This window comes from Cyprinus carpio, chromosome B9 (assembly GCF_018340385.1).
Source record: "Cyprinus carpio isolate SPL01 chromosome B9, ASM1834038v1, whole genome shotgun sequence".
Classification (NCBI taxonomy): domain Eukaryota; kingdom Metazoa; phylum Chordata; class Actinopteri; order Cypriniformes; family Cyprinidae; genus Cyprinus; species Cyprinus carpio.
Window position 1 is genome coordinate 33324003 of NC_056605.1, and position 13333 is coordinate 33337335.

General features: G+C 35.3%; 1 protein-coding gene across 1 annotated transcript in view; it reads left to right on the plus strand.

The window, feature by feature from the left end:
• Positions 1–13333, plus strand: part of LOC122138547 (NACHT, LRR and PYD domains-containing protein 3-like) — a 788161-nt gene that overhangs the window by 700624 nt on the left and 74204 nt on the right. The window lies entirely within an intron of this gene.

Below are 13333 nucleotides of genomic sequence, written 5' to 3' on the forward strand. Positions count from 1 at the left end.
CGTTGCTGCAACCACTAGAAAACGTCATTTGAAGCTAACACCAAAGTCTCTTTAAAACTCCTTCTACAATGTCTTGTCTAAAGTTTTAAGCCTAAACAACAGACCGCACAGCGTAACAGAGGAAAGTATTTTCCCTTTTATTTTCTCAATAGAGATGCTGGAAAATTCTGATCATGAATGCGATTCACAGCCAAAACGACCAATATTGAAGACTGATATACAATACTGACTGATATGTGTGTGTGTGTGTGTATATATATGCACACACACAAACACATACAATAAACCCACCGGTCAAAAGTTAATTACGATTTAAAAAAAAATAAAAATAAATAAGTGCATGTTAGAAGAAAACATTTATCAATTATAAATTAATCAATGTTGTGAAACAGTTGTGCTGATGAATATTTTTGTGGAAACTGTGATATATTTTATTCTTCAGGATTCACAGACGAATAGAAAGTTCAAAAGAACAGCATTTATTTGAAATAGAATTCATTTCAAGTCACTTTTGATCAGTTTAATGCATTATTGAAAGATGAAAGTATTATTATTTTTTGTATTACTTACTCCAAACTTTTGAAAGTTAGTGTATCACACTTTCCATAAAATATTGTGCGCACAACTGTCTTCAACACTATAATAATCAGAAATGTTTCTCGAGCAGCAAATCAGTATATCATGTGACACTGAAGACTGGAGTAACTGATGCTGAAAATACAGCTTTGATCCCACAGAAATAAATTACATTTTAACAGATATTCCACATAGAACACGAGCTGTTTTTAGATTCGAATAATATTTCACCAGTTTTTACTGTATTTTTGATCAAATACAAATGCAGCCTTGCTGTGAGCAGAAGAAGAGACTTTTGTTAAAAAAAAAATAAAACATTTAAAAAAAAATCACAATTATTCCAATCTTTTGACTGGTGGTGTATATAGAATATAGAATGATTTCTCTGATTTAATTATCGTTAGAGCTCTGAGGTTTAATGACTTTATGGAGAAAATGAATGTGGTTTTTGCTTCTAGAATCTGTTCTGTTTTATTGGGGGAAAGTCTGTGTTTTTTTCTAAAAGGCCTAATATTTCGAATTTTGCCAGTTGTGGCAGTGAGCGCTTCCAGTGTTTTCGTTCTTCAGACCTGTTTACAGTTCTCCACAGTGTTGTTGTTTATCACTTCTAGCTCATTTGTGTTTGAAGCAGTATTATGAAGATTGTTGGTATTTTTAATCTCTTGTGAAGTATTAAAAACAGACTCGCTAGATGTCAGTGTACAGCTTCACAGCTAACCTAGTTCTGTTTGTTTGCATAGATATGATTTGAATAATGTGTTTTACGGTACTGTTATTTTAAAACCACCAGACCTTTCACTGTCAAACAGAGTGAAAAAAAAAAAAACGTTAGGAAAAACAAGTAAATAATTCTTTTACCCACATAAATGTTAAGTTGCATTATCTGTATGATCTGATTTTATTCAAAAACTGCAGTTTATATTATCAGCACGCAAAACACAGCAGATCCTTTCATGTTTATTATATGATTGCGTCATAACAATGTCTGCTTTACTATTAATAAATAAACAAAAACACCTGTCAGTCGGAATGAATTATGTGTGTGATTTGGAGTCATTAATAAAACATTACATACACACAAACATTATAACTGAGAGAAAATTTGGGTTTGTGCTGAAAACGCCATGATTATGTGATTTAACTTTTGAAGTGCAGTAGATGCATTCGTTTACAGATTTTATAGTCATTTAAAAACCTGGCCTTTTAACGTCACGCTAACATTCAAGGATTCTATTAAACTTTTATTAAAAACTAGGTGCAAAAACATGCATTTACCTGCATTTCACAGTGGCTTTAATTGTGACTAATATAGTGAGGACCTAAAGGTTTTAAAGGAACAGTTCACCAAAAATGAAAATGTGTGCTTCATCCTCAGGTCACTCTAAGATTAGGACTGAGTTTGTTTCTTCATCAGGTTTGTAGAAATGTAGGAATGCATCAGTTTGTCTCATCAATGGATGCTCTTCATTGATTTTTTGCCGTAGGATTAATTGATCAATTTTTTGATAAAAACATCACAATAATCCACACCAGTCCATCTTCAGTGAATAACATCTGGAGAAGACAAAAACTGAAACAAATCCAGCATTAAGATGTTTTTATCAGCTGTTTGGACTCTCATTCTGACGGCACCCATTCACTGCAGAGCATCCATTGATGAGACACTGATGCAGTGCTACATTTCTCCAAACCTGATGAAGAAAGAAACTCATCTACATCTTGGATGACCTGAGGAGCAAAAGTGTTCATTTTTGGGTGAATCTTAATAAGGTCAGGATCTTCAGTTCAGTGTGTTTTTTCTGTATCACAGGTTCACATGTGAATGTGACTCTCGGTTATTTTACACCAGCATTATTGACTCACCATTCAGATTGCATGCTTTATCTTACATGATTGATTTAATATTCCTCTAGGATTGTGGTGCATGTAGTTTCTCCTTTATAAAAATAAACCTACTTTGTGTACAATGATCCTCAGTGGTGTTTATTGAGCGTTCGTTTGGGCTTTCAGTTTGTGTCATGCTGCGTGTTTTTCATACTAAACCCTCATTTCAAGCTCTGGCTTTGCCTCCCGTTCCCTCACACCCCAGCGTCCTCTGCTTATGAATGTGTATTCAATATGTATTAATGTTCATTGGTTTGTAGTTGTTTGTACACTAAAGGAATAGTCTGGCTAGAAATGAAGAGTTACTCACTGTCATGCGCTGTTATTATTAACTGTGCTGCGACACAGAAGCAGCTCTTTTTCATTCAAAGTGAGCACACGCTAGTGCATAACGCGAATTCAGTTTCATGCCGTTTTTATTGTCTCAAAACATCATGATTGACTTCAGAAGACGTGGAATATAATGTGCTAAGGTCACATGTGCAAAATGTCATGATACTTTTTTACTTTTTTGTTTTTGAATTTAAGAGATTTATTATTTTAGTTGTAGCAAGGCCATTCACATTCTTAAATTCCACTTCCAGAAAACCTGTGAATATTAAATTATGGATGACTATTTATAAGTAGCCAAAAATCTCTCGTTATTATAATTACTACAAAAACATTTTTTGTTTTTCATCACACAATACTATATGATCACAGCTCTTTATTAGGCAAGTTGGCTAATTATGGAGCCAGGGTTGTCTCGGTCCCACCCACCAACCCCCACCCCCCCAAACAAAAAAAAAAGGTATGATAAATATATATATATATATATATACTATATTAAATAGATATAACTCAACGTTGTAGCATGCCATAAACGAGATATAATTTTATTAAGAAAAAGATTTTATATCTAGCGGACGTGCCAATTATTGTCACAGGCTCTTAATTGTCAGTCATAGTCAATCTATACAAAATAACACCGCAAAATTAGACTTATTCTAATAACACTGAGAATAAAGTAAATAACAATATTATGAAAAACACTAATAGTTGAAAGCTCCATTAATATAAGAGAAACAAAAGAATGACAAAACCAGTAAACAAAAGCAATTTCTATTCCTACTATAAAGAAATCGCAATTGGGTCTGTTTGGTTGTCACTGTTATTGGCTTTTTTTGTTTTTAAATGTGTATTTATTTATTTGTTCCATTATAGCTCTAATTTTTCTATGTTTGTTTTAACGATGATTTGGTGTTTAGTTTTAGTTTCTTTATATCGAACATCAAGTTAAAAGTATTAGCGGTAATCTTTATGTATATAATGTTACGATTAAAATACAGTTAGTAGATGAGATGAAATACCAACGTTTGGGTTTATTTCAGACTAGGTTTTCGACACGTGTGATGTACTTAACTAAACACAGAAATGAACATAAAGTAATAGTTAAACGTATTTTGCATTTTTTTGATATTTTTTGGTTTTGATTTCTGTTAGTTTTTGATTATCATTTTATATTTCTGTTTTTAGTTTTATTATGTAATGAAATTACTTAAGTTTGTGTGTTTTAGTAAATCAAAGTTAAAGCTCAGAATGCATGATGAAAGAGAGCCCGTTATAGGCCCAAACCAGCTTTACATGTTATTGAGTATTTTCACTACTGTTTATTTAAAACAGAAATCTACATAACGATATTGCATCGGCTAATATGACTAACAGCGCAACAAGTTTTGATATGAAAGCCATGAGTGTGAGGAAATGTTCATTACGGATGAGTTATTGCCTTTATAATGTGTGTGTGTGTGTGGGTGTGGGTGTGTGGCTCTGTTAACCTGCTGTACGGGCATCACCTCGCCCTCTCTTATCAGATCCATTAGCCTAGATGATCACTTTCTGCAACCAAACTGAGGCCTACCTAACAGGTTACGCCAGTCACTTGCATGCGTACCAAGACATCAAATGAAGGAGGAGCGGGAGCTGCAGGGACATCAGGCGCGCTCCAAAGAGTTGCTCAACCCTAATCGAAGGAGGTAACACTGCCACCAAACGACCACAACCAGCCCTAATCACTAACAACCGCAGTCTACCGCGCTCCGCTTTCCATCAGCCCTTTCTCAATCTCAACGTTGCATATGGGAAATGAAAACGCTTTATGATTCCAACTGCAAGTCGTTTGGATAAAGCATTCCAGAATGACTAAATGTAAATGCAAATCAGATTCTGTTGGTACCCAGATGAGATTTGCCTTAAAACATCATAAACATGAATATAATTTAAGTGCATGATTGTTTGATGTTACATGAAAAATAGCATGCACTTGCATTATAAACATGTTTTGCATCCTCCTCTCAAAATTTTAAAACATTCACAGGTTTTTTTTTTTTTTTTCTTTTTTCTTTTTTGAAGAGAAATAATCGAAGTATCCTTCTGAACTAAATTCAGCTGCTTGTCTTTGAATGTTTGGATTTGTTCATGTGCAATATGTGCTGGAAATAGTATGTGGACAGAAGACATTATGCAATGAGAGTTTGCATCTTTGTTTCAGCAAGTGGCATCTGATGGAAGCTTGTTTACAATGTGGGATAAAAACTGACTTTTTGTTTCATAATTCTGATTTTTTTCTTGCAATTCTGAGAAAAATGTCCAATTTGTGAACTTGAAAAAAGTCAGAACTGTGAGAAAAAAATGACAATTAAAAAGCATTACCTTTTTTTTTTTTTTTTTTTTTTTTTACGTTTTCCTGTAGCAACAACAAAAAATTTAAGAGATTTGATTTGTGAGATGCAAACTTGGGGAAAATGATATACACTTGTGAGAAAAAAACTCAAGATAACAAAAATAATTCAGAATTTTGAGAAAAAAGTAAAAATTGTGAGATATTAACTCAGAACTGTAAGATATAAAGTCAAAATAACAAGTAAAAAATAAAATTGCAAGATATGATTCAATGAGAGAAAAAACGAATCTTGAGAAAAAAGTAAAAATATATTTCATAATTCTGCAAAATATATTTCATAAAAAAAAGTTGAAATTGCGAGAGTCAGAATCGTAAGATAAAAGCTGAGAAAAGTCAAAATTCTGTGAAAAAGGGAAAGTGCAAGTGGGAAATCATTGTGAGATGAAAAGAGAAACATCTGAGAAAATCAATAGTGAGCAAATGTTCAATTGCGACTGAGAAAAACTTGAAAAAAGTTAATTTTTGAGAAAAACATTTAAAATTGCGAGATATAAAGTCTGAGTTGCAAGCTGTAAACTTGCAGTTATGAGTTTATAACTCGCAATGTGCAATTCTGAGAAAAACTGTCTGAATTGTGAAATAAAAAAATGCAATTACCTTTTTATTTTTTCATTATGTGGACGGGGGAAAAAAAATGAATTGTGAAAGGATAAATTCAAAATTGAAAGTTGAACAGGATTGAGATTATATCTAATTCTGAGGAAAAAAAAAAGTTTTGTGATTCTTTTTTTTGAAAAGTTTTTTTTTTTTTAATGATTTTTACTTTATTATTATTTTGTGGGTGGAAACAGGCTTCCATAGCATCCAAATATTCTTCTTGAAAATTTTTTTTATTGTATTTTTTAAATAGAATCTGATGTAAAAATGTCTTGAGGTGTGGAGGTGGGTTGAGCACATTTTAAATAGAATCTGATGTAACTGCAGGGAAAGCTGATGGTGTTTTGTCTGCAGGTTCAGAAGCTCTGATGAGGCGCCAGGTGTGTGGGACACTACCTCACGTTACTCTACCGCTGTTATTAACTCCAGACACAGATCTGTGTCAAATCACTGTCCAGACCACTAGCCCAGAGTTCACTTCACATTCAGACTGCTAGATCACCAACAAAAGTACCATGAACCGTCCCAAACATGACCATTTAAAGCCTCCAAATGCACATGAATTTAATGTTTTTATTTTCATTATTTTTTTAGTGTTTTATTTCTTATTTTATTTTTAATAGTGCATTCGAATTGCTTCGGTGTGAATGTGAACTCTGACCAGCAAAAAAAAAAAAAAAACAAAAGTTCAATGTTTTTTGGGAGGGATACAAACAACCGTAACAAAATGTGCATTTGTAAATACTGACAAATGTGCAGTTTTTTCACACACTATTTTTGTTATTCATTCATCCGTTTTGATCGACGAGCAGGACAGAATCTGGTCATACTGTACTGATGTCGTCGGTCGGTATATTGCCAGATTTTGTTAACGTTATAATATGCTTGTTTGTCCTAGCGTTTTGTTTAGTCCATGTAATGTGTTCATTGCTGTTAATGTAAACTCACACATATACTGTATGAATTCTGTATAATGCTGTCCTTTTTAACCTTATGAATCTGACATCATTCCCTTAGTGATTTCACAGCTATTTTAAAAATGAAAAAGAAAAAAGAACAAAAAAATAATTATTATTCTGCCCAAACTGTTTATATAATACTCTTTTATAAGCCCCAAGGCTTTCATTAATGTTTTTTTTTTTTTTTTTTTTTTTATTAATTTCCAAAATGTTTTCATGTATAATGCATGTTTTTTGAACGCTTTAATCTCTGGTCATCATCACCAGTGACGTTGATCACGTCAGTGCTCTGTTCTGGTGGATCGTGAACACAGAAAGCTGCAAAATGCTGATGAGTTGATGTCAGAGACGCTGAACGTGTGTTCAGGCCTTCAAACCAGCGATTGGATTATCACCAGTGACGTTGAACCTAAAAGACATTGAGGTTCAGTGAGTTTTCTTCTCAAATCAATGACCGCTTTCGTAATACCTGTGTCATTATTTCAGCATTTGTGTAATTATTAATATCTCACTCATGCCTGTGACGTGACCGCTCTTATGAAGGAATACACAAAAGCTGAAATTAACAAAAGATAAAAATTTTTCAAGTACAGGCTAAAAGTCAATAAAAAAAACCTTCTTCACACAAATCATTTGTGCCATTAGAAAAGAAAACCAAAATAACATCATACAGTAAATTTAAAAGCTGATCCAGCGTTGATGAGGGGTGTGTTTTCCACCAGAAGATCGTGTCTGGCTCCTCCGTGTGATATCCGAGCCCCGCGTGCAGTACCAGATGAAGGTTATAATGACGAGGCTCGTTGTGGCGGTCTTTAAACGTCGCCACACAAACACACATTATTACCCTGCGCTCAATCGTTCTCAGTCAGACTGAACAAACATCCTACCTCCTGGACTTTAGCTTCTCTGACCTGCCGCTCTTTAATTTGGGCTCTGTAAAGTTCATTAACACACAGTCGAATATACAACTACTATATATTAGTTTTATGACCAAATAAAACCAAATATCCTGCACTTAGGCTGTCTGTATGTTCTGTATGCTGAGTGATGTGGCATGTAACCTGCTGCTTCTGTTTGTCCTGATGAGCATGCATCCATGTACTTGTGAAGCAGGAATTGGCCACAATCAGCTCCCCCTGACACTCCCCCCTGATCCCGGTCCTCCTCCGCTCCTCCTCCAATCACTGCGCTCGTTTAATGTCACATGACCCTTTCCTGCGGTACCTCATGTGTTGTCTCGAGCTTGTTTCCTCGTTGTTGATGTCCCTTCCTGAAAGAAGATGAAACAGAAAATCCAAACAGTCACACTGAGAGTCATTTAGGATCAAAACAAAAAGTCAATGAAAACAGACTTACTCTTAGAATCAATCAAAACAACAGACTCCTGAACTTGTGTTGTTAGTTCGAAACAAGGTTTTAACAATAGAAAAAGACTAAATAACCTAAAAAAATGAAGAGAAAAAAAGAAGTAAAAACATTACTGAAAAAATAGTTTTATTTTAGGTCAACACTAACTGTAAAATGAAGTGAAGTTCACAATATTTTCAAGCTTATTTTATTAGTCTTCTCACTTTGGGTTTAAGTTTAGATGATGTACTACAAAACTAAAACTAAAAACTTAAAAACTTACAGAAATTAAAAGAAAACAAAACTAATAAAAATGACAAACAAACAAAGAAGTACCTAAAAGATTTAAAACGAAAATTATAATAACGTGAAAATTATTTTAAAAAAAAATGTGAAAAAAATATAGTATATAACACACACACAACACACATATACACCATACATAATAATATATATACTATAGATATATATCAATATAGAACTACAAACCCAATTATAACAGGTGTTCATTACTTTCATTACTAAAAAAAAATCAACCTTAACCTAAAATAAAGAAAAATAAAATTAAAATACAAAAGATTGTAGAGGGACAATGACGGAAATGTTGCCCTTTGAAATTATTGATAGCAGAAATAAGTCTGAACATATTAAACTAACAACTTTAACGAAAAAAAACCCATAGTGTGAATTAAATATAAATAAGTAAAACAAACATTATATTTCAGATCACATGCACAAGGCAAACAATTCTCATTTTGGTTTAGTTTAGGTTGGAAGTAGTAAAACAACTAAAACTAAATAAACTAAAAACTATATAGATATATGAAAAAAAAAAGTAACTAAAAATGACCCAAAACGCACAAAACTTACTGCCAAAAACACACAAACAGAAACTAAAAATGAAACTGTGTGAGTTAGTCTAAGAAACACATGGTAATTGTCAAAATGTCTGCCATGGGGGGGATTTTAATCTGTGAGTGCTCGTAGTTATAGTGATTCTGCTGACCATTGAGTGCAGCTCGCTCTGTCTCTCTCTCACTGATCCTCTCTCTCCCCCTCCCTGGCCTCCTCCTCGCCTCCTCTCTCCACCAGCTGCGGCGTGCGTGTTCATACTGAATGCAACAAACACAAAACCACCAAACCTGTGTCTGTGTGTGTGTGACACAACAATCCTGATCCACAGGACAGCACTGAACACACCCAGAGCACACAAATACCGAAGAAGAGCAACACTGACTAAACAAACCACCTCTCATTCTCACTCATGTCGTTTTCAAATCCATCTTCCTGCGCATACAAAACGTTTTTCTAGGGGCATTTAAAAAAAAAAAAACTAAAAAAAAACTCTGTATGTCTGCTGAAAACTCTGGTTAATTCTACATGTAAGGTAATGAGAAGGAGTTGTGTAAACGTGGCACAGGGTCGTGTCAGATCGTGAAGACGTGCTCTTCTCCGGCTGAGGTGATCGACTCGGTCGGAGATAACTCTGCACGTGACTTTCCTGGCAGCTTGGGTGGACTGTTAAGTCCAAAAAGAGACTACCCATAGAACATAAGTACATTTTAGGATGGCACTTTGTGCATCACCTCGTTTTCTAATGAGGACCATGATTGTGTTGAGAGTATTAGAGTGTTTGAAACTCATCCTGTGAATCAGTTTTAAAACTGTCCTGTATTGTATGAATTAATTTAAATCTCAGATTCATAGCTAGGATTTTTCTTAAACCTTTTTCATTCCTTTTTTTTTTAGAAAATTGTTTTAATGTTGGCTATAAATGCAAAAAATGCCAACAAGTGGAAAAAAAGAGGTGGGAAAAAACTCAACATATTCACACTGGTATTTGGATTAAAGTGAAACTGAAAAGAATGAAAAGTGTTTATTGTGGAGTTATGTTTAGATCTGCTCAGGCTGCATCAAGATTTTCTCATGCATTTAGTTTCACTAACATGCTTTTTTTTTTTTTTTAAAAAAAAAAAATTTAGTGTTGAGCATTACAACCAATCACACATTTCTGTTGATTTATGAATACAAGCTTATGCTCCACCTGTGCAGTTGGTCTACAGAATTCTGATTAAATAAAGTAACTGAACAAATACAGGACAACACGAATAGCTCTAAATATTGCCCTTATACGGTAAAAACTAAAACGGAGCCTTGAAGTCAGTGACCGGGGGTAAATTTAACGCTGCGGGGGTTAAAGAGCGTGTGACCTGCGCGGGGTGGGCGAGTGGTGCTCTTCATCCTGGGGCTGCTGGGATGACTGAGGGAGGCACAGGCTGTCTCCAGCAGGGATCGGGGATATATCTGTCTCTCTGGAAAACCACCAGCGCCGCTCTTGTCAGAGGTCAGGACTACGTGCTCCTCGCCTCTTGGGGCAAACAGCACAGAAACACGGTTTTCTACATTTCAAAGACCACGCTTTTTCTTTTGTTCCGATTCATGCAGCTGTCTCCACTAGTTTTTTTGACTTACCCCTCCTAAATTAACCTGACTCAAAAGAGATTTTTATAAATGATTCAATTTCAGAACACGTTGTGCTTTTGATTCGAATGATTCATTTTTTTAATTATTTCTTTTTAGTTAATCAAGAATGTTCACTAACTCTCACTTCATTTACTCTTATAATATTGTTTTTTTTGTTTATCTTTATATAGTCATTATTAAGGGTATTATAAATATAAACTGACCTTCACAAAAGCCTCAATCATAAAGGTTTGAGAAATGGTATGTAATGATTCGATTATGCACAGTGACTAAAAATAATCACGTCAATATGCTTTGAAACAATTCTGAATGAAGTTGGAAACAGAATGATTCATGAATCTTCAGAACAATTTTTTATACAGTGGCTTAAGTTAAATGATTGATAAAATGAACTGACTTAGAAAGAATAATCAACTCAAACGCAATTTTCTCTAGTCGAGTTTGATATAAAATTAAAGGTTGAAATGACTTGTACACACACAAGGCTATTTGAGTTATACTTATAAAAATGCTAATTAATAAAAATAAAAAATCAGTTTTCAACGCTCATGTTTTCGTTTCTGCTTCTGATTTCTGCCCTCCAAAAACCGTTTTCAGCAAAAACAACAAATAAATTTTCATCCTGCATTACTACCATAGAACACAGATTCATACAGACCTTTGCGTTAAAAGGCGTGGTGATGATCGCGTCGTGCTTCCGTGTTTGCTCAGCGGTGGTGGAGGAACAGAACGTTCTGGCTGGAGGAGCTACGAGTCTCAGCGAGTTTTCCTCAGTGGGTCCTTCCCCTTCCTCTCTCCTCCTCTTCTCGTGGAGAAGGAGTCCTGCTTTAATATCATAACAAACAGCTCGACATTCCTGTCCCCTGCACGAAGTGAAGCTCACCCTGGGCTGGTGCTCTTTGCCAGGTCACTCTGAAGAAGCGTGAGATCTTCATCATAAAAACGCTCGAGCTGGCTCTGTGCTGTGGTGACTCCTGATCCGTAAGCCTCCCTTCCAGACCCGCTTCAGGCCTCCTGCTCCAGCTCTCTCATCTTATCCGGTCCCATCCGGGCAGAGCGCTGCTTACACATCGTCTTTGGAGCGGAGTCAGCTCTGTCACGTCTCCCGCGGGGCCACGGGTCCCCTGAGGGGAGGGCCGGCCCTGCTTTCAGATAAATCAGCGTCAGAAGCGGCTCTGGGCTTTTCTGACAGAGCAAGTGGTCTGTGCCAAATGTCAGGAGGAAGGTCAGCCTGTCAGGAATCAAACTGAGAACAGAACGATCTACCAGGGAAGGCTTGGGATCGCGGAGGATCTCGTTCTCTCAAAGCTGTTTCCTATCACAGAAACAACACAGCAAACAAGAAGAGAGGAGAGAAGAGAGTTTAAGAGAGAGGACAGCCAGCACCACAAAGCACTGATGAAGAACAGGGTTCCTCAACACACACTGACCTTCCTGCCTGTCTGAGATTACTAATTGAAAAATCAATTTGGAAATCATTTCCAGAATGATTGAGTTAATCCAACAGGATCCTTCAGACTGATCTATGAAATGACATAATAAAATTATTCCACTGATTTGTGAAGTCCGTTTGTTTGAAAATACATTGAAATACAAAGTCATTACTAAAAAAAATTGATCTGTTTGAATGATTTACTGTGTTACACACAAACCAAAAAAAAAATATTCAGAATACATAATGTTTTATTTACCATTCAGTTTCGGGGAAAACTGATATATTTAATTTCTGATGTAGGTTTATAACTCAGAATTTCTGTTTACTAAACTTACTAAAAAAATGCACTTACTAAAGAATGATTCACAAATGACTCACTCAGAAGATTTGTGATAGTGGTCTGAAATTAACTTACTGAAAAAAGAATGATTTGTTTACAAATGTTTTAGAGTTGCTAAGCATAGCTAGAGAAGTGTATTAAAATTCCTTCACATTTCCAGGGCTTTTGAGAGATGGCTTGGGCAACCCTGCATGAAATAAAAACAACGTTTGCAAGTTTTAGCTTGCAAATTCGTCATCTGAAAGGCATGCACAGAATATGAAAAAGATGCTAAATGTCTGATTCAGTGAAACCCCCAAACTTACACAATAATCGAAACATGTGATTCTAATTACTGATGCTGCGTTCCTCTATAGACTTGAAGTCCACTTTAAAGCTGGAACACAGCACCATCTTCACAGACTGATGTCTAGAGGTTTCAGACATCAGACCTGTGACTGCTACAGACTCTACAAGCCTCTACGCTAGCCTGCGGTCCTGCCATAAACTTGTTGTGTCTGCTGAGCTGGAGCTGGAGCGCTTCAAGTGTGAGTGTTCATCCACTTCACCCGCTCCCGCTCACACACTCCATCAGCTGAGCCTTCAACAGCACACACTGCTGCACCTACAGTCAGGAAACACAGACACACAATCTGAGACACGAAATCGACTTCTACTGTGAATGCATTCCGGCAAAACATATCTTAGTCACATTCAAGAAATAAAATGAAATACATTAAATATATTTTTTTACACCCCCGACCCCCTAATAAAACCCCCTACCCCCCAAAATTATTTTTTTGCAATGTTTCTGAATGTTTCACTTTTGAATAATAATTTATAGGAATTACTATTACAATGTAGCATATAAAATATTAAAATTTTAACAACTTTACCAGCATGTTCCCTAAAATTATCATTATTGTAATACATCTGAATGTTTCATGTTTGAATAATTGGTTAATTATTATCACTAATATTAACAGATATTATTCATAATAATAATAATA